This window comes from Chiloscyllium punctatum, chromosome 16 (genome assembly GCF_047496795.1).
Source record: "Chiloscyllium punctatum isolate Juve2018m chromosome 16, sChiPun1.3, whole genome shotgun sequence".
Taxonomy (NCBI): Eukaryota; Metazoa; Chordata; class Chondrichthyes; order Orectolobiformes; family Hemiscylliidae; genus Chiloscyllium; species Chiloscyllium punctatum.
In genome coordinates, this window is record NC_092754.1 from 96,474,177 (window position 1) to 96,495,605 (window position 21,429).

Below are 21,429 nucleotides of genomic sequence, written 5' to 3' on the forward strand. Positions count from 1 at the left end.
GTTTACCTTGAGTATACTCCTACTGCCCCTATACTCCTCTAGGGATTCACACAAACACAGCTCTCTGTACCTGCCATATGCCTCCTTCATTTTCTTGACCAGGCCCTCAATTTCTTTCAATAGGCAGCATTCTCTACACCTACCAGCCTTGGCCTTAACAGGAACACACTGTCTGTGTACTCTTGCTGTCGCAGGCCTATGGAGGCAATGGCAGATGAGGACAGAGAAGCAATCATTCTCAGTAAAGAGGTGGTGTTGGGAAAGATAACAGCCTAAAGGTAGATGGGTCACCTGGCCCTGATGGAATGTATCCCAGGGACTAAAAGAGATGGTGGGGAGGTGGGGAGGGAAATAACAAACAGACCTCGTGATAATTCACTAAAATTTGTTGGATTCTGGGATGGTTTTGACAGACTGGAAGCTGCAAATGTGGTGCCACTATTTTTCAAAAAGGACCCGTTAGCTTAACGTGTCTAATGGAGAAAATGCTTGAATCCCTCAAGGAAGTAGAGGTGAGATATCTGGGTAGAAATTGTCTCATTGAGCAGACAAAGCATGGATTCATGAAAGGCAGGTCACGTTTAACGCATTTACTGGAATTATTTGAGAATACGACGAGTGCGTTGGACAAGATGGACTCGGTGGATGTGATGTACCTGGATTTCCAGAAGGCATTCGATAAGTTGCCACATAAAAGGCTGCTGAATAAGGTAAAGATGCACAGCATTATGGGTAATTATCATTGATACAGGATCGGTTAACCAACAAAAAATAAAGAATGGGGATAAACGGGTGTTTGGATTAGTGTTGGCACTACAACTGTTTGCAATTTACACAAATGTTTTGGAGTTGAAGACCAAGTGTACGGTGTCAGAGTTCACATTTGATACAAAGATGAGGTAGAGCAATGTCTGCAGAGGCCACTAAGTCTGCACAGGGATACAGATAGGTTAAGTGAGTGGGTAAGGATCTGACAGATGGAGTTCAATGTTGGGATATGTGAGGTCTTCCATTTTGGTCGGACTAACAGCAAACTGGATGATGAAATGGTGAAAACGTGCATCATGCTGCTGTACAGAGGGAGCTAGGTGTCCTTGTGCATGAATCACAGGAAGTTGGTTTACAGGTGTAGCAGGTAATTCAGGCAGTGAAGGGAATATTGTCCTTCCTTGCTAGAGGGATGGTTATGCTGCAGCTGTACAGGGTGCTGGGGAGGTCACGCCTGGAGTACTGTGTACAGGTTTGGTCTCCTTACTTCAGGAAGGATGTACTGGCACTGGAGGGAGTATAGAGGAGGTTCACTAGTTTGAGTCAGGAGTTGAGGGTTGGTGTATGTGGAGAGATTGAGAAAACTGGTTCTATAGTCATTGTAATTTAGAAGAATGGGAAGTTGGATAGGAAACAATAAAATTATGAATTATTAGATAAGACAGAAGCAGGGAGACTATTTCCACTGGGGGGGCGGGTCAAACTACAGAGCATAACCTCAAAATAAGGGGGAGCAGGTTTAGGACTGTGTTCAGGAGGAGCTTCTTCAGCTAAAAGGTTGTGAATCTGTGGAATTCCCTGCCGAGTGCAGCATTTGATGTTATCAACTTGAATGCCTTTAAGGCAAAATGTAGATTTGTGAACAGGAAAGGAATTAAGAGTTATGGTGAGTGAGCAGGAATGTGGAGCTCAGGCCTGATCTTATTGAATGGCAGAGCAGGCTTGAGGGGCCAGATGAAAGTTCTTGCCTTGTGCCATCAAAATTGGCCTTTGTCCAATTCAGAACCTTAACTTTTAGATCTGGTATATTATTTTCTGTAACTATTTTAAAACTAGTAGAATTATCAGAGACTCCCAACAGTGTGGAAGCAGGTCATTCAGTCCATCACATTGAAACTGACTTGGAGAGCCTCCTAACCTCCCCCTGTAACATTGCATTTCCCAGGGCCAGTCAACCTACACATCCCTGAACACGGTGGGCAATTCAGCCTGGATAATCCACCCAAACTGTACGTCCCTGAACACTGTGGGCAATTCAGCCTGGATAATCCACCCAAACTGTACGTCCCTGAACACTGTGGGCAATTCAGCCTGGATAATCCACCCAAACTGTACATCCCTGAACACTGTGGGCAATTCAACCTGGACAATCCACCCAACCTGTACATCTTTGGACTATGGGAGGAAACCAGAGCGCCCGGATGAAATCCACGCAGAAAACCCCTTTCTTATTTCCCAGTGATCATCCCTTTCTTATTTCCCAGTTCCACCTAAATAACTTCACTGGGCGTACTCCCAGGAATATCTTCCCTAAGCAAAAACATAACACTATCCCGAATCAAAAATGCCACTCCACCTCCTCTCTTGTCCCCCTTTCTATCCTTGCTATAGCATCTATACCCTGGAACATTAAGCTGCCAGTCCTATCCATCCCCGAGTGATGCCTCTGTAATTGCTATAATATCCCAGTGCCATGTTCAAAACCATACTGAGCCCACCTGCCTTCCCTGTCAGGCCTCTTCTATTGAAGTAAATGCAGTGCAACTGCTCAGTCCGACTTCATTCTGTGCCTTGCCCTTGCCTGCGCCTGCCTTGACTATTCGACTTCTGAACTGTACCAGCCTCAGACATATCTCTTTCCTCACTATCTTCTTGGGTTTACACCCACTCCCTCACTGGTTTAATGCCTCCCGAGTATCACTAGCAAGTCTCCCTGCCTAGATATTAGACACCTTCCAATTCAGGTACAATCCATCCTTCTTATGCAGGTCAACTCTACTCCAGAGTTGATCACAATGATCCAAAAAACGTGAATCCTGTTCCCCTGCACCAGCTCCTTAGCCACTCATTGAGCACCTCCTCCTCCTCTGTAATATGGACATTTTTCAAGATGTCACCATTTATTTCCCCATATTCTATATCTCCCATGTACTTCTTCACAGTAAACACTGATGCAAAATACTTGTTTCCCTATCTTGCCCATCGCCTGCAGCTCCACACAATGGCTGCCTTGCTGATCTTTGAGGGTCTCTATTTTCTCCCTAGTTAGCCTTTTGTTCCTCATGTATTTACAAAAGCCCTTTGGATTATCCTTAACCCTATTCGCCAAAGCTATCTCACGTCCTTTTTTTGCCTCCTGATTTCCCTCTTAATTATACTCCTACTGCCTTTATACACAAAAAGTTTTTGGGTTGGAATAAATGCAAAATATAACATCCTGACAAAACAAATGAGGGCAGGACTTACACTCAATAAAAGTAGGGCCTTGAGTAGTGATATGGAACCAAAGAGACCGAGGGCTTAACGTCTTTGAAGTTTGTGTTACATGTAGACAGGGTGGTTAAGAAGGTGCTCAGCACACTTAACCTTCATTGTTCAGACCTTTGAGTCCAGGAGTTGGGACATTATGTTGAGGATGTACAGGGCGTTGGGGAGGCCTCTTCTGGAATACTCTGTCCAGTTCTGGTTGTGCTGTTATAGGAAGGATATTATTAAATTGGAGCAGGTTCAGAAGAGATTTACCAGCATGTTGCCATGAATGGAGGGATTGCGTTGTAAGGAGACGCTGGATAGGCTGGGAATTTTTTTTCACTGGCGTGCACGAGGTTGAGGGGTGACCTTATTAGAGGTTTACAAAATCAGAAAGAGTGTAGATAAGGTGAATGGCCGGGGGAGAGGGGGATTCAAAACTCGGGTGCATTCATTTTGAGAAGAAATTAGAAAGATTTGAGAAAAGACATCAGGGTTTTTAAAAAAATTATACGTGTGAAATGAACTTCCAGAGGAAGTGGTAGCTGTGAATACAATTACAATATTAAAAAGATATTCAGGTAAGTACATAAATAGGAAATATTTGGATGGATGTGGACCAGAGGCAGGTACAATTAGTTCAGTTTGGAATTATGGTCGGCATGGACTGGTTGGACCTCAGGGCCTGTTTCCTTGCTGTATAACATTATGATTCTAATCCTCACTAACTCTAAATTCCTCCATCCTCAACTCTCCCGATCACTGTCACTTCATCCAGCCTCACAACTCTTCCTTATTTATAGAATTCCTCACCAGCCACAGAACGCTACCTATCTCATGTCCTCCAGTTTCTCAAATCTCTGCGATATGGGCCTTTCTTTAGTTCCAGCCTTGAGGATGCCCTCATTCACTCCGATTGGTTGGAGGACAAACTGGTATGACCTGGTCCTCCAGTACTGCCTCTGCCCCCTATTGGCCTGCGCTGACATCAATTATCGGGGCCCATTGTGAGGTGAGTGGTGGGATCCTCCTTCTCTCTGCCCTGGGATGAGCTTCAGCATTCACAGTCAATGGGGCAGTATCACAGAACACAGGGGCTGGGGCTATTCAGCCGACTTGGGATGTACCCTCTCCCTCTGGAATAACTGCTGAGTCTGTGCCCAGCTGCGATTCAGACTGTTCCAGATACTCAGAACTTACTGAATAAAAAAATGTTCACATATTCACATTATTTGCCAATTACCTGAAAATAGTTACTAAAATTGTGACATTGTTAACAATTCCCCTCTCTCTGCAGATTAGATATCCTAGAAACAAATTTGCACCTGGTCAAAATCACTGCTTAACCTTCTCAGCTCCAAGGACAATTATCTGTGCTTCTGCTAGCTCTCCACAAAAGAGGAACACATCTTATTTTCATTTATTAGTGTCATAGAGATGTACAGCACAGAAACAGACCTTTGGTCCAATTTGTCCATGACAACTAGGAATCCTCAACAAACGGAGCCCCATTTGCCAGCTATTGGTCCGTATCATTGGAAACTCTTCCTATTCATGTACCCAATCGGATGCCTTTCAAATGTTGTAATTGTATCAGCCTCCACTACTTCATCTGGCAGCTCATTCCACACATACAAAATTTTGCCCCTTAGATCCGTTTTTAATCTTTGCCCTCTCAACTTTAGCCCATGTGATCTTGTTTTGAACCCACCTAACTGGGGGGAAAAGACCCTGGCTGTTCACCTTATCCATGCCCTTCATGATTTTATAAATCTCCATGAAGTCACCTCTCAGTCTTTGACTCTCCAGGCAAATTAACCCTAGCCTATTCAGCCTCTCCCTGTAGCCCAAATCCTCCAACCCTAGCAAAGTCTTGGTAAATCTTATCTGAACTCTTTCAAGATTCACAACATCCTTTCCAGAACAGAGAACTTCGAACTTAAAACATAATTCCTGAAATGGCTTAATCAATGTCCTGTCCAACCACAATTTGACGTCTCAGCTTCTGTACTCAATGCATTGACCAATAAATATAAGCATACCAAACACCACCTTCACTAGTCTGCCTACCTTTGACTCTACTTTCAAGGAACAATGAACCTGCACTCCATGGTCTCTATGTTCAGCAACATTCTCAAGGACTTTACCATTAAGTGTACAAGTCCTGCTCTGATTTGCCTTTCAAAAATCCAACAGCTTACATTTGTCTAGATTGAACCCAGTCTGCCATTCCTTGCTCCAATGGCTCATCCGGTCAAGATACTGTTGCATTCTGAACTAACCTTCTTCATTGTCCACTACACCTCCAATTTTGGTGTCTTCTGTAAACCCACTGCCCATATCTCATATTCACATCCAATTCATTTATTCAAGGACCCATATTCATTCCAGCAGGACAATGCTGAACACAGGCCGCCAGTTGGCAAAGCAACCCTCCATCACCACGCTCTGCCTCCTACCTTCAAGCCAGTTTTGTATCCAAACGTCTGGTTCTCCCAACATTTCATGTTATCTAACCTTGCTAACCAGTCTGCTTTGTGGAACATCGTTCAGTGTCCATATAGACTACATCCACAGTCTGCCTTCATCAATCATCTTTGTCACATCTTCAAAAACAAACTCAATCAAGTTAGAAAGAGAGAATTTCCCACACACAAAGTCATGTTGACTATCCTTAATCAATCCTCGTCTTTCCAAATACATGTAAATCCAGTCCCTCAGAATCCCTTCCAACAACTTACCTACCACTGACGTTAGGTTGACTGTTCTCTTGTTCCCTGGCCTTTCCTTACCACATTTTAAAAATAATGGCACTCATCTTCCAGCACCTCACCTGTCACAAACAATGATATAAATACCTCAGGGAGGGGCCATCACCTTTCTAGCTTTCCACAAATTTCTGCGATACACCTGATCAGGTCCCAGGGATTTATCCACCTTGCTACTGTTTAAGACTTCCAGTACTTCCTCCTCTGTAATATAGACACTTTTCAAGTTATCACTATTTATTTCTCCAAACTCTCCAGAATAGAATAGCATTGTATTTCTCCCACCTCCTGTTGTTCCATAGATGGCCTTGTTGATCGTTAAGGGGTCCTATTCTCTGTCTGGTTATTATTTTATCCTTAAATGTATTTGTAGAATCTCTTTGGATTCTCCTTAAACTATTTCCTAGAGATATTTCAAGTCCCCTTTTTGCTCTCCTGATTATCCTTGAGTATATTCCTGTAAAAACGTGATCCTGTACTCCCAATTCCTCCCCCTCTGCCATATCTGCTCTCAGGAAAAGCAATTCCACTCCAGGACATCCCAGAAAGGTTTCCTCTTTCAAGGACCACATTTCCCTCCCACTTGATCAACAATGCACTCCAACGCATATCCTCCACTTCCTGTATCTCCGCCTTCCCCCCACCCCTCCAACCACAATAAGAATATAATCCCCCGGTCCTCACCTGCCACCCACTAATCTCCATTAACCTCTGCTATGTCCGCTACCTACAGTCAGACCCCACCACCAGGGATATAGCTCCCTCCCCAGCCCTTTCTATCTTCCGCAGAGACCATGGGATCTTTGGTGCTGATGTGCTGCACCACGGATACCTCAGTCACTCACCCTGCCAAATGGCCGAGTGAGATTATCACTAGATGGATAATCCAGACACCCAGGTAACGTTCTGGGGCCCAGGGTTTGGATCCCGTCATGGCAGACAGTGGAATGTGAATTCAATAAAAATTTGGAATTAAGAATCTATTAAAGAGCATGAATCCATTGTTGATTATTGCGAAAAGAAACCTCATCAGATTCGCTAATATCCTTCAGGGAAGGAATCTGCCATCCTTACCTGGTCTGGCCTACATGTGACTCCAGACCTACAGCAATGTGGTTGACTCTTTACTGCCCTTTGGGCCCAGCCAGTGACACCCTCATCCTGTGAATGAATAACAAAGAAGTCTTGTACACAACCATACTATATTTACAGATAAGTGATCTCTTAGTAAATTTGCTTCTCAACTCCCTGCTGACTATTGGGGAAGTGGGGGGGTAGGGGTCAATAGTACCATCCCAATAAGGAGATCATCCCTTTCTTATTTCTCAGTTCCACCTGTATAACCTGCCTGGATGTACTCCCAGGAATACCTTATTGAAGCCCAGCTGTAATGTTATCCCTTATCAAAAATACCACTCCCCCTGCTCTGTTGCCCCCTTTCTATCTTTGCTATAGCATCTATACACTGGAACATTAAGCTGCTGGTCCTATCCATCATTAAGTCATGCCTCTGTAATTGCTATAATATCCCAGTGCGATGTTCAAAACCATACCCTGAGCTCCTCTGCCCGACCTATCGAGCCTCCTTCATTGAAATAAATGCAGAGTAACTGCTCATTCTGTGCCTTGCCCTTGTCTGCCTTGGCTGTTTGACGTCTGAACTGTACCAGCGTCAGACTGAGCTCTTCCCTCACTCTCTCTCTGAGTTTACCCACATTCCTTCACTGGTTTAATGCCTCCTGAATAGCACTAGCAACTGTTCCCTTCCAGTGCCAGTACAATCCATCCTTCTGATGGAGGTCAATTCTACCCCACAAGAGATTCCAATGAACCAATAATGTGAACTCTTCGATTCCTATGTCATTGATACCAATAAACAACAGCCTCCCCTCAAAATGGTTATTCTCCCCTTTAAGAATATTCTGCTCCCTCTCTGAGACATCCTTATACAAAAATTACACATTCGAATAATAAGCCTTACACTCATTCGGTCATCATAAAAGGATTACATGACACATTGAAGGTTTGGGGAGACCTTTTGAGAGAATGCGATGATTCAAAGGAGAATTCTTAAGCAGCAAATGAATTGATCTGGAACACAATACTCACACACACAATGCGAATATCCAGATCCTGATATACTGAGTAATTCAATTAGAGTTTAGCAGAATATTTACTGAGATTACCAACTGAATGTCCACCTGTAATATCCTGTAATACAAGTTTATAAAATCTGTCACTATCAGTTCAAGTTAGAAACTCACAGCATCCCCTCCTCGTGGCCCAGGATTACTGTACATATTACCCTTGAGGACATCAGCAGTAAACTCAGGGGGAAATCTGTGGGTTTCTAGGAGATTCCAACTTGAGATCTCATGTGACTGAACACAGCAGTTCTTTGACACATTGGAGAAAATGATCCAAGCGTCAGTGAGATATGGGGAACAAGAATTACTTTCTTTTCTTTCATTCTGTGCTGCCGCTTTGCCTCATCAATAAGACACGGGTGTGAAAGGCTAATGCCTAATGATGGGCAAGTTGTCTCCATTCTGACCAATGGGTAGGAAGATCCTCCCAATCACTCCAAAGCGTATCCCTAAAAAGATAGCAACTCTGTCTGCTTCCCACTGCTCCCAGTAAATGTTTGGAAGAATGGGAAGGGGGGATATCTCCTAGAAAAGGCATAACTGTAAAGGTCTAAGAGGATTATGAAAAGAGAGAGATACACAGGAGAAGGGAGCAACAAGTTGCCAGATGGGGAGTAACTTGGGAAAAATGGGAAGTTGCACATTTTGGAGGAGATAATAAAAGCACAAAGTACTACTTAAATGGTGGAAACTGTAGAAAGCTGCACCACAAAGGGACCAAGGATAATTGTTCAGGAAACACAGAAAGCTATCACACACTTACAACAGGGAATCAGGAAGGGGAATGGAATGTTTTGCTTCAAAGTTTTTCAGTATTAGAGTTTGGAGTATATACCTGAGAGTAACGTGTGGAAGTGCTGGTGAGACCACCATATCTTCAGTAATGAGAGCAGGTTTGGTCCCTTTAGATAAGGAAATGTGTCACTTTATTGGAGGCATTTCAGGGAAGATTCAATGAGATGATCCCTGGTTTGGAGGGATTATCGTTTAAATAAAGGCTGAAAAGGTTGGGACTCTACTCACTGGATTTTGGAGAAAGAGAGGTGATCTTATTGAGACAGATGGGATTCTTAAGGGGTTTGGCAGGATAAATATTGAGAGGATGTGTCTGAGGGTAAATACTGAGAGGGGAGTCTGAAACCAGATTCTGAGTCACAGAATCAAGGGTTCTATTTTGGATTCAAGTTTAAAGCAACACAGACATGGGTAAGGGGTTTCAGTAGCAATAGAGCTGGGGTTAGGTGGAGAAAAGCAACATTTAAGAGATTGGAATTCCTGGTGTTGTGATTGTGTGGATGTCTGATCAGAAGATCACCTTGGGGTCAGATAGAACAGCAATATTGTGAAGAGTGTCGTTCTGCCTCAGAGAGTTCCCAGTGGGAGGGAGGGGCTCAGCAGAAAGGTAAAGGTAAGGCAATGGGTTTAACCATGACAATGTTTCATTGGAGGAAATTGCAGCTAATCGAGTAGTGGGAATGTGATAAGCAGTTTGATAACTGAGTAACAGTGGAGTAATGGAGAGGGATGATGGGGAGGGAGAGCTGGGCATCGTCAGTGTACATGTCAAACCTAACACTGTGTTTGGATGATATCACCTCCTGGCACTATGTACGTGAGATACAGGAGAGACCAAGGATAGATCGTTGAGGGACACCAAATGCAAGGAATTCAGAAAGGAAAGGGAGAATGGAGATGGAGCAGGATTTTCCAACAACCTTGAGGTCAAATATTAGTTTTTCACAGAATGGGAGAGAAGGACATAACCACAAAAGACCAACAGACGGAACAAGGAACAATATCTATGAATTGGCGAGGGGGAGTGATGAGGCGGCAGCGGAGGAAAGAGAGTTGGAAAGTGAGTTGGAAAGTGAGTTTAGCGAGATTAGGGTAAAGGGTCAAGGTGAGCTCTGATAAGGCTTGACAAGAGACTGGAGAAAGATGCAGGTTTAGGACAAAAACCAGGAACACCACGTGAGGCAGTTGGGTTCAGTGGGCTAGCGGGAGGGAGAGAAACAGCAGATCGGATTATCTCAGTCTTAGTGACAGAGAAACTCCATGTGCTCCTCACTCGTTGTTGGAGGGGAGGATGGAGGAGACAGGATGATGGACAGTGTTTTACAAAGAAACAAAACCAGGGTTAGTGATATTTAAAATGAGTGAACAAACCTGATGTATTTAGGTTTTATCCAGAATATTAAAACAAACGACTGAAGTCCTGGTTCGAATCCCATCTTGGCAGATGGTGCAATCTGAATTCAAGAAAAAAAAACAACGTATTAGGAATGTCCTGATCTCCATGAAACCATTGTCAATGGCGAAACAAATCCTGCCAACCTGACAGCGGCCCAGCCAGCTACTCACTGTATTAATCACTGCAAAGTCTCAACACAGGAATGAAACTGGATGGACCAGTTGGCAACTAACAAGGCACCAGAAATTACAACCACAGAATCAGCTCTCTCGATGGTGCAACCTCCTCCTCACTAACATATGGATTTTGGTGCCAAAACATGGAGAGCTGTCTCACAGACTAGTCAAGGAACAGCCTGACATAGTCATACTCACAGAATCATCCTTTACAGATAATGGCCAGACACCACTATCACCATCCATAGATATCGAGAGTGTGGTGCTGGAAAAGCACAACAATCAGGCAGCATCCGAGGAGCAGGAGAATCGATGTTTCGAGCCTAAGCCCTTCATCAGCCTGACCTGCTGTGCTTTTCCAGCACCAGACTCTTGACTCTGATCTCCAGCATCTGCAGTCTTCACTTTCTAGTAAAATCTCTGGATATGTCCTGTCCCACTGACAGGACAGATCAGGCAGAGGTGGTGGCACAGTGGTGTACAGACAGGGAGGATTTGCCCTGGGAGTACACAGCATTGGCTCCGGAGACCAGGAAATCTCATGGCTCCTGCTGATTACCATGTCCCGTCCTCCCTTGGCTGATGAATCACTTCTGCTTCATGTTGAACAACATTTGGAGGAAGCACTGAGGCAATAAAATGGAGTCAAACTTACTCTGGTTACAGGATTTCAATGTCCACAATCGAGACTAACTCTGCAACAGAATTACTGACTGAGCTGGCCAGGTCCTAAAGGATATAGCTGCTCAATTGAGTCTGCAGTGGGTGGTGAGGGAACCAATAAGAGTGTAAAACATACTTGATCTCATTGTTATGAATTGACCAGCGGCAGATACATCTGGCCATGACAGTATCAGTACGAGCGACCATCACACATTCCTTTTGGAGACAAAGTCTTGCCTTAAAGTTGAGAAAAACCTCCATTGCGTTGAATGGCACTATCACCGTTCTAAATGGGACAGACTTTGAAGAGCTGTAGGATCTCAAACTGGGTATCTCTAAGGCACTGTGGGACATCAACAGCAGCAGATCTGTAATCTCATGGGTTTGTAAATCCCGCTCTCACCCATCACAATGGACAGGAAAGGAGGGCATGCCATGAGCAGCACCAGGCAGACCTAAAAATGAAGTGCCAACCTGTTGAAGGTATCAAACAGGACTATCTGCACATCAAACAGCATCAGTAGCAAATGATAGAGCTAAGTGATCCTACATCCAATGGAACAGATCGGAGCTCTGCAGTTCTGCCACACCCAGTTGTGAACAGTGATGGACAATTAAATAACTCACTGGAGGAAGCATCACAGATATCCCCACCCTTACTGATGGAGGGGCCTCACACATCCACGCACCAGATAAGATGACGGCATTTGCAGCAATCTTTAGCCAGAAGTGCAAAGTGGGATGATCCATTTTAGCATTCTCCAGTGGTTTCTAACATCACAGATGTGAGTTTTAAGCCAGTTCGATTCAGTTTGAATAACATCAAGAAATGGTTCAGTAGTGCAAAGGCTACGAGCCCTGCAAATATTCTGGCAATAATACTGATGGCTTGTGCTCCAGAACTTGCCACCCACCAAGCCAAGTACCACTCCAGCACTGGCACCTATTGACAATGTGGAACATTGCCCAGGGATGTTCAACACAAAAACACAGTGCAACCCAACCCAGCCAATTTCCCTCTAACAGTCCACACTCGATCAGCAGTAAAGTGATGGAAGGTGTCATCAACAGGGCTACCAAGCAGCAGCTGCTCAGCAACAGCCAGCTGAGTGACACTCATTTTAGGCTCCACCAGGGCCACTCAGCTCCCGATTGTGTTACTGCCCTGATTCACAATCTGGCCACCAGCTGAATCCCAGAGGCGAGGTGAGGGTGACAGCCCAGTCCCACTCCAAGATCACTAATTCTAGCTGATTCCACCCTCATCTCTGCTCATTTACTAAAACTCTCATCTAACGTGCGTTATCTCCAGACTTCATTTTCCAAACACACTCCTGGCCAGCTTCCCACATTCAACCTCCCTGTAATATCAAGAAAGTCAAAATCTCTGCTTGTTGATTTATCAAAAGGCTCCTAATTATAATCAACAGCATACAGCCATAGAGAGGTACTGCAAGGAAACAGACCCTTCAGTCCAACCCATCCATGCCGACCAGATACCCCAACCCAATCTAGTCTCACCTGGCCAATATCCCTCAATTTAAAATTCTCACACTTGATTTAATTCCTGGCTGTGATAATCCCTAGCTCCCTGCACCACACACACTTTGAGACCTCGACAACCTATTTTCTTTGAGTCTCCCAACCATTTGTTAATTCATTACTTCACCTGTGTGGCTGTTTCCACAGTTGCTGAAGCAGCATGGCCTGAAATTCGCAGCCAAAACCTCTCAGGTCTGCTTTCCACCTTTCAGACATCCCTCAAAACCTGCTTTTTGGCAATGCTTTTGGTCATCTGACCTAATATCTCCATCTCTGGCCTTATGTCTAAAGTTCTCAATAGCATTTTTGTGAAATTATAAGCATGATAATAAAAATACAAACTGTTGTTGATTTGGACATTATTTTCAAATCATCACTGTTGCTGAATGAATAATCTATAATGCCACTTACCCAACCACATTGTAGGAGCACCTTCACCACACAAACTGCAGCTGTACAAGAAAGTCAAACATCACCCTCTCCACAAGCAACAGGGCTTTGGCATTAATCACTGGTATCTGTGGAAGGAGAAACACAGTTGATGTTTCAGGGAGTGCAAAATGGATTACAGGGAATGAAAATGGTGCAGAATTTGATAGTCAGAAATGGAAGGAAAATACACTTGCTTGTTGGAAAAAAGAATTCTTAACTGTCAAAAATATTCAAGAAAAAAGTAATCTGATAATAGAGCAGTACATGGTCAGGGGCTGGGCAGCAGTGAAAAACTCATTTACAAAGGGTCTATAAAAGTAATAATACAGTAGCAAACAGACAAAAAATACACCCATAGTTCGAGACTGAGGAAGCTAGATATTGACAAAGTGGTCATGAGGGAGCCCAGAGGTGAATCAGAGCAGTATGGGCTGCTATGATCCCAACGACTCTGAACTAGAGATAGGCTGCACATGCGCCTGGCCGCACCTTGCCCCCTACAAAGATGGCGGCTCCGCACGTGTCTAGTGAAACGTTGTCCCGAATAAAGATGGCGGCGCTCACTCAGGCCTGCAATCGCGCCGAGGCCATTCCTAATTTACTGCAAACACGGGACTGGGACGTTCAAATGTGTTTTCCGACGTGCACAATTTGTTTGTAAAACCTCTCCGCTCATAGCAACACAGTTTTTCTCCCGTTTCCCTGTTTATTTCTTTCCTTACCGTATCCTTTCTCTCCATAACTTCCCGAGCATTCATTACAACGACTCTACGCTGCGCGTGAGGGTGATCACATGGCTTAGTTTAGCTCCGCCCTTCATTCACTTTGATTGGTTGGAGGACCAACATCCCACTAGGTCCTCCAGATCTGCCCACCGACCTTTCATTGGTCCAGTTCTGACATCAATCACCTGCGGGTCACTTTGTTGGCGAGAGCATGCGCAGTGCGTCCCGCTTAACTGATGTGTTGGGTAATGTGATGGGAGAGTTTACTGAGGGTAAGAGTTCCCTTTGTGTGAGCTCTGCAGTAGATTTCCTTTATTCATAGAGGGAATTGCTTTCCTACTCATGACTGTATAGCTGTGATTGATGAATCAATGCCATCTGAATCAGTACATAAACACCCCATTTTCACTGCTTTTCACAACATCTGAGATCTTTAGCACATTGTATCACGCTCTTCTTTGGAAACAAAAAAAAAATTAAACGGAGGCTCAAGGAATTGGAGCAGGAGTAGGGCATTCATCCCCTCCAGCTTGTTTCCCCATTCTATCAGATCATGGCTTGGCCAACCCAGACCTCAACACCTCTTTTATGCTTGATCCGCATAGCCCTCAACTGCTCAATATTTCAAAAGTATATCTGCCCTCTTTTAAAATAATTTGAGGTAGAATCACAGATTCCCTACTATGTGGAAACAGACCTTTCAGCCTAACAAGCCAGAACAACCCTCCAAAGAGTAACGCAACCATTCCCCTCCCACATTTAACTTTCACAATTTTTTGGGCAAGAAAATTCTAGCCATTCACTGAGAAAAAAAATCTTTACTTTTTCTAAAATGAATGTTCCCTGATGTAATGTCCCCTGGTTTGAGACTTCACTGGTGCTAAAAGATCTAGTCAACATCTACCCTGTCAAGCTCCTCAGAATCTTGTTTCCATAATCTCACTCCTGCTTATCTATTCTTGATAGGTCAACCCTTTCCTCCTCAAAGCAGCTAAGTGAATCTTTTTTGAATGGTCTCCGATGTTAGTTTATTCTTTATTAAATATGGGAGCTATCATTGTATACAGTACTCCAAGTGAGGACTCAGCAACAGCCAGTGTGGTTAACCAATCCTCAGTCCATACTAATACATTACGCCGATACCATGAGCTCCTAAATTGTGCAATTAACTTTTATGTAGCACCTCATCATTTACATTTTTAAAATCCAAATACAGAGCATCATTGGATTGCCCTTTATCAGCCCTGCTTGTTATCTCCTCAATGAACTGTCGTAAATTTGTCAAATATAGTTTCTCTTTCACAAAACCCAGTCTACCATGTTTAATGATAAGCTTGTCTAAATATCCTGCGATTTCTTTGTTTAATATTTGACTCTGTAGATTATTTCAGTAAATTTGCTAAGTATGATTCCCCTCTCTTAAATCCATGCAGACTCTGTCCAATCCTGTCACTGTTCAGTAAGAAACTTGACTGTACTCCAATATAGTTAGTAAATGTATCTGTATTTATTTTTAAAAACTGATTACTTATAAATGCTGGATCCATGCAATATCAATGAATTAGTGACTCTGAATTGGGGTTATATTTTTTTTTGTTAGTTCCTTTTCATACTGTGTTATGCAGACAGCACCAAGTGATCACTCTTAATTGTGAGGAACTTTGAAAATAATATATTTTAAAAATGACATCACAAAATGCTGCCTCATTAGTGTGCAAGGAGGATTTTGCATTCAATAGTTTGCAGATAAAATTGAACAGATTTTTGCTGCAATTTGGCCAGACTGCAGGTTACACCAAAGTGACAAGTCTGTTGTCAAATTCTTACTTGACACTGCCCAAGGTGATACTGATGGTACTTCACTTTGCCATTCTTGTTCACCAGCTTTATTTCCAGGTTTAATTGTATAATCATTCTAGAGCTTGTAATTTTAGACAACTTCTCTTTTAGGAACATATATAAGTATCATACTGAAATGTTGCACTGAATGGTACCAAATCTGAAATTAGTCTCTAATCTGATACTAACAAGCTCTGACCCTTCTACATATGTATTGGCATAAATCTATGCCAGTTATTTTTCTGAAGCTTGTGATTCTTGATGAAGGGCTTATGCCCGAAACATCAACTCTCCTGCTTCTCGGATGCTGCCTGACTTGCTGTGCTTTTCCAGCATGACACTTTTCGACTCTGATGTCCAGCTTCTTTGGTCATCACTTTCTCCTTTGATCAACAAAACTAATTCTTGGTTTAATCTCAAAGTGCAATAGGAACCAATTCATGAAATTCAGATATCTCACATTTACCTTAACTATGTGAAGTCTAAATTATTGTCAGTAATTGAAACCGTGCTGACAAACTTGTGCAGTATCAGTGTCTCAGTTTTAGCGTGTTCCCAGATATCGCACAGCTGCAGTATTTTGTTTTGCACTCAGCTATATGTTATTCTCACTTGTTTCTTTGTGAAAGATTACAAAATTAACTTGGATGAATGAACTTATGATTTCTTTAACCAATGTTGGGAGAAAAAAATGTCAGTATTTCAAGTGCTGATAAAGTAAAATAAACTGATAATCGTGGGCATACGTATGGGCCCCAGCTATGCCTGTCTCTTTGTTGACTACGTAGAGTAGTTGATCTTCCGTAATTACACTGGCACCACTCCCCACCTCTTCCTCCACTACATTGATGAGTGCATTGGCGCCACCTCATGCTCCAGCGAGGAAGTTGAGCAACTTCACCAACACATTCCACCCTGACCTTAAATTTACCTGGACCATATCTGACACCTCCCTCTCCTTCCTGGACCTCTCCATCTCCATTAATGATGATCCCAGATGTAGAGAGAATATGAGGCGTTTCAGTGTTGGAATGGAAGCAATGTACGCTGGATTGGAGTGTTTACTGGGGCAAGAGACTGGTGTGGAGACAATATGAGCAAAAGCAGTTCTTCCTGTCAAAGTAACAAAATACCGCTTTGTTAAGGAAAATCTCTTAGAATACTTTCAATATTCGACCTCTCACTTAAGGCTCGAACACGCTTCCTCTGAGCCAATTCTCAATGCAGGTTAATGCTGCTGCTGATTCTTAATAATATAATAAGTTGAGACCAATATGCCCTTCTACCTCGCCTTTGACCAGAAACACTCCCAGCCTCAGCATTTCACGCGCTTGGAGAAATAGTCAAAGTCTTTTCCCTGGGGTTGGGGAGGACAGAACGAGAGGGCATAGATTTAGGTTGAGAAGGGAATGTTATAGAAGAGACCTAAGGGGTAACTTTTTCATACAGAGGGTGGTGCGTGTATGGAATAAGCTGCTAGATAAATAGGTGGATGTGGTACAATTACAACATTTCAAAGGCATTTGGTTGGTTATATGAATAGGAAGGGTTTGGAGGGACATCGTCCGGGTGCTGGCAGCTGGGACTGATTGGGTTGTAATATCTGGTAGGCATGGACAGGTGAACCGAAGAGTCTGTTTCCATGCTGTACATCTCTATGACTCTATGATGGTGGCTTTACCAATCATGTCACTGCTGCCATAGAATAGCTTGACGTGCTAATTTCCACCGCCAATTCCGGTTTGGTATTCGCGGCTGTGCCACGAAGTTTGTCTGATTACTGTTCTCGGAACACGGGTTATGTGACTGACTGCAGCAATGGGTACCTCCTTGTGTTGGGAAGTTGGTGAAGCAACCGTTTTAAAACTCATTGTTATTTAAACACACATTGCACCAATATCCCGCACTCTGCCCTGAAAATTTTGTTTCTGGAAATCTATCAAACTCAGTCTTCAACTGGCAATCCTCGATGGAACCAACACAAAGTCTGGGGATATCGAATTAAAAATTCAGCTAATTCTGAGGTCCCACATGTCTGCTATCCCTCGCCTAATATTCCTGTTATACATCTGCTCCTCTTCCTAACATATCCTCTGTCACTGTAATGATTGCTGTTTTTAAACGCGTGTCTCTGCATGACTCAGTGATGGTTTGAATGTTAAAAATATTCTGCATTGTGGCCGCAGTAAACTCGTTCAAATCCGAGACACTACATTTTAATCCTTGTGACTCATGCCGAAGAAACACATTCGTTGATTTTACATGAAAGCATTCTCCGAGATTATGATTTTTTTCCATCAACCTCCCCCCCCCCCCCCCCCACCCCCCACCCCCCACCCCCCTCTCTCACACACATCTTTGCGAGTCATATATCAGGATTCAGACTCACCCATTCTCGGAGAATTCCCTCCCTCCCGCAATCACTTACTTCCTTTAAGTTCCCCCTCCCATTTCCCTTACAATCACTTTCACATTGACCCCTTTCAGTCTGTGTTGCTGCACTCACTGTTGCTGGGTGACCAAGGCTGACCATCGGGACCTTCAAACCAGTTGATTTATTTCGATATCGCGGTTGTGAGATCAATGTTCATGGCGCAGCTTTTACTGACATGGTCCAGCGATTATTGAAGCATCAGGCTCAGGAAAAGGGCACAGGGCAACATTGAGGAAAATAAATTTTATTCAAAAAACACCAGTTTCTGTGGACTTCCGCATCATTTATTTCACTTGTTCATTCGGCTCTAGCGAGACTACTGTGTGTAGTTATGCAATTCACTTTATAGCAGGGATGTGACAGCACTGGAAACGTTGCAGGGGAGATTTGCCAGGAAATTGTCTGGGCTGAAGAAAACAGATTGGATAAACTGGAGTTGTTTTTCTTAGAGCAGAGGAGATTGAGGTGGGGGGCATGATTAAGATGTACAAAATACGGAGGGATGCGGATAGCTTAGAGTGAAATACATATTTCACTTTGATGGAGATTTCGATCACAGGACAACATCGATTTAAGATGAGGCGGAAAGATTACAGTGAATGCGTGGACATACATATTCAAACAGTGGGTGGTTGTAATCTGGAACACAGTATATGCAAGGCCAGGAAACACAGAAATCCACATAACTTTCCAAAGTGTTCAAATGTGAATTTGTGATGCCAAGACATACAAGGCTATGGGTCAAGTGATTTGAAAAGGACTTCGGATAGTTAAGCGATTGTTAATGAACCATACAGATACTCCGTTCAAAGTACGGGTTATTGTCCTTCCATTCTCGAAGGGATATGTCACAGGAAGAACTACGCTGTCTGAATCAGCATGGGGGAGAACTACTGCTCACTGCTCCCGGGTTGACAGACTGACAGTGACAGTGCAAACACGTGACTTCCGTAAGCTGTATCTAGTGTCTGTGTTGGAATTAAAATCATGAGAGAGTTCTGCTCCGTAGTGAGGTGTTTACTTATAGCAGGAAGCTCAGGAAGATATTCATTCCACTGCCCATTTCCCACTAGTTGGTACCACTGATTACCAGCAATATGCAGGACGGTTTCTCTCTGTACACCATTGTCTTTGAACCCCAGCACTTCCCCATATGTCACCATTCCACGAAATCCAAGAAGGTGTAATGCTTCCCGTTTCCGATGTCTCTCCTCACTGTGGAAGGTTCCAATGATTTCTCTGCCCATCACTCAATTTAGCAAACTACATTTCAAGGTCACAATGTGATATCATCTGGAAGAGGGAGAGAAAAACTGAGCGGCTGATAAACGTGTGTACACCTACGTTCTGTCTGCAAGCAAAGAAAGAGCCTGAGCTTCTAGTTTCATGTTATCCCACTGTGTTTCCATGCCTCCATTTCAGTTTGGTCTGCTGCAGAGCTCCACATAGCACAGCATGAGTTGGAAGAGTGGTACGTCATTTCCTACTGAGACACCGTGCAATTTTCCGTACCCAACATCGAGTTCAATCTTTTTAGACCCTGTCCACCTTCTTTTACGTTCGTGCCCCACCGACACTTACCATTCGTCCCTGAGGTGGATCGTTTGGCTCGAAAACCTCTCCCCAGATGCACTAAACCTGCTGATTTTGTTCCGATATTTCTGCTTTTCTTTTGATAACTTTATCCTGTTCTGATCGCCAGCCTTCAGGAAACGTGTGTTTGCACGGGAGGGTGGCCAGAGGATATTTACCAATGTGGTGCCTGAGCTCGACCATTCTCCCTGTGAAGATAAGCGAAAGTGAGGGCTGCGGGTATTGGAGCTCAGAGTCGAGAGTGTTGTGTTGGAAAAGCACAGAACGTCAGACAACATCTGAGGATCAGGAGAATTGATGTTTCGGGCACAAGCCACCGACATTCCATTACCAGCCGATGCCTGGAGGAACAACGTCTCATAGTCCACCTTCGGACCCTGCAACCACTTGGGATAAATGTGTATTTCAACAGCTTCCTCATTTCACCTCCCCCCACATTATCACAGTCCAAAACCTCCAACGAGACAATGCTCTCTGGACCCTGCCATCAAGCCCCCATCTGAACTATCACATTCTCCATCACCTTCATCTATATATCGCTTTCCAAGATACCTGACTACCAACCCCATTCGCCTCACTCTACCTCTACTCAAAAGTCTCAATCCTGATGAAGGGCTTATGCCCGACACATCAAATATCCTGCTGCTCTAATGCTGCCGGACCTGCTGTGCTTTGAAAGCACTGCACTCACACCACTGCAAAGATAGATGAGCTCGACTGGGGCTCTTTATCTGAGAGCGGAGAAAGCTGAGAGAGAAATCGATTAATATGCACAGAAAGAGAATAGATATGTGTGACAGTAATAAACTTCTTATGGAAAGGGTTAATGACCAGGCACATAGATGGACAGCTAGAGTGAGGATGTTCAGAGAAGATTTAGGAAGAATGTTTGCATTCTGAGAGTGTTGTTTGTCTGGAACTCACTGTTTGAACTTGTGGTAAAGCTAAGAGTCATCAAAACACTTCAGGAGTATTTAGCCGAACACTTGAGGATCTCGAACATGCACAGATAAGGACCAGGTACTGGAAAGTGTGGCGAGGATAAACAGAAGTTTGATTAAAGACTTGAACACCGAAACGTTGGGTGCAGAAAAATTGGAGGCTGGTACAGCTCTGCAGCCCAATGAAAGACGTGTTCGACTTCTACTGCATTGTTAAGATAGCGATTCAATGTTTGTGGGTTTGAGTCCCACCGGAATCGGAGTTTAGTACAGATTTCAGCTGAATGAATGATTGTTCTGCTGACACATCATCAGTTCCCATCGTCTGGAGTTCTCGTCCGTGACCAGAAAAGATTCCTCACCTTCTTGGTGGTGAGTTTTGAGGGAATCGTATCATTTGAAACATGATCAGCCAAGAATCATCTGCTCATTCACAAATCCCATTACAGAAGCCCACTGCCTCTAAACACATTTCCCGATCATAGTTGCACAGAGTTGTTCGGTTTATTCTGTGTCTATTTCCCTTTGGGCGACAGGTTGATGAGTTTGGGCTGGGAAAAGACATTGACGTGTTCGGTCAGCCATAATGATGTCAAATGGCGGGGTAGCGCGGGCGGGTGAAATGGCCCCTCCTATTCCTCTCTGTCTGTGCTGTTTCTGACAGAGGGTTTTAAACAATAACATGATGAGGACTCTGTGAATCGACAACACGGTATATCAAGGTTCTCCCCTTTATCCCAC

The 21,429-nt window shown here is 43.7% G+C and overlaps 1 long non-coding RNA gene across 5 annotated transcripts in view; it reads right to left on the minus strand.

The window, feature by feature from the left end:
• LOC140487235 (uncharacterized) overlaps positions 1 to 13,942 on the minus strand; it is a 143,092-nt gene extending 129,150 nt beyond the window's left edge. For 3 of the 5 annotated variants that reach the window (XR_011962823.1, XR_011962820.1, XR_011962819.1), the window contains exons 1-5: positions 13,879 to 13,942; positions 13,136 to 13,242; positions 10,319 to 10,401; positions 7,080 to 7,166; positions 3,355 to 3,459 (exon numbers count right to left, since the gene is read on the minus strand). This is a non-coding gene — a long non-coding RNA (uncharacterized lncRNA). The remainder of the gene's footprint in view (positions 1 to 3,354; positions 3,460 to 7,079; positions 7,167 to 10,318; positions 10,402 to 13,135; positions 13,243 to 13,878) is intronic. The other 2 variants (XR_011962822.1, XR_011962824.1) reach the window with 2 other exon arrangements.
• Between the last annotated feature and the right edge of the window lie 7,487 nt (positions 13,943 to 21,429).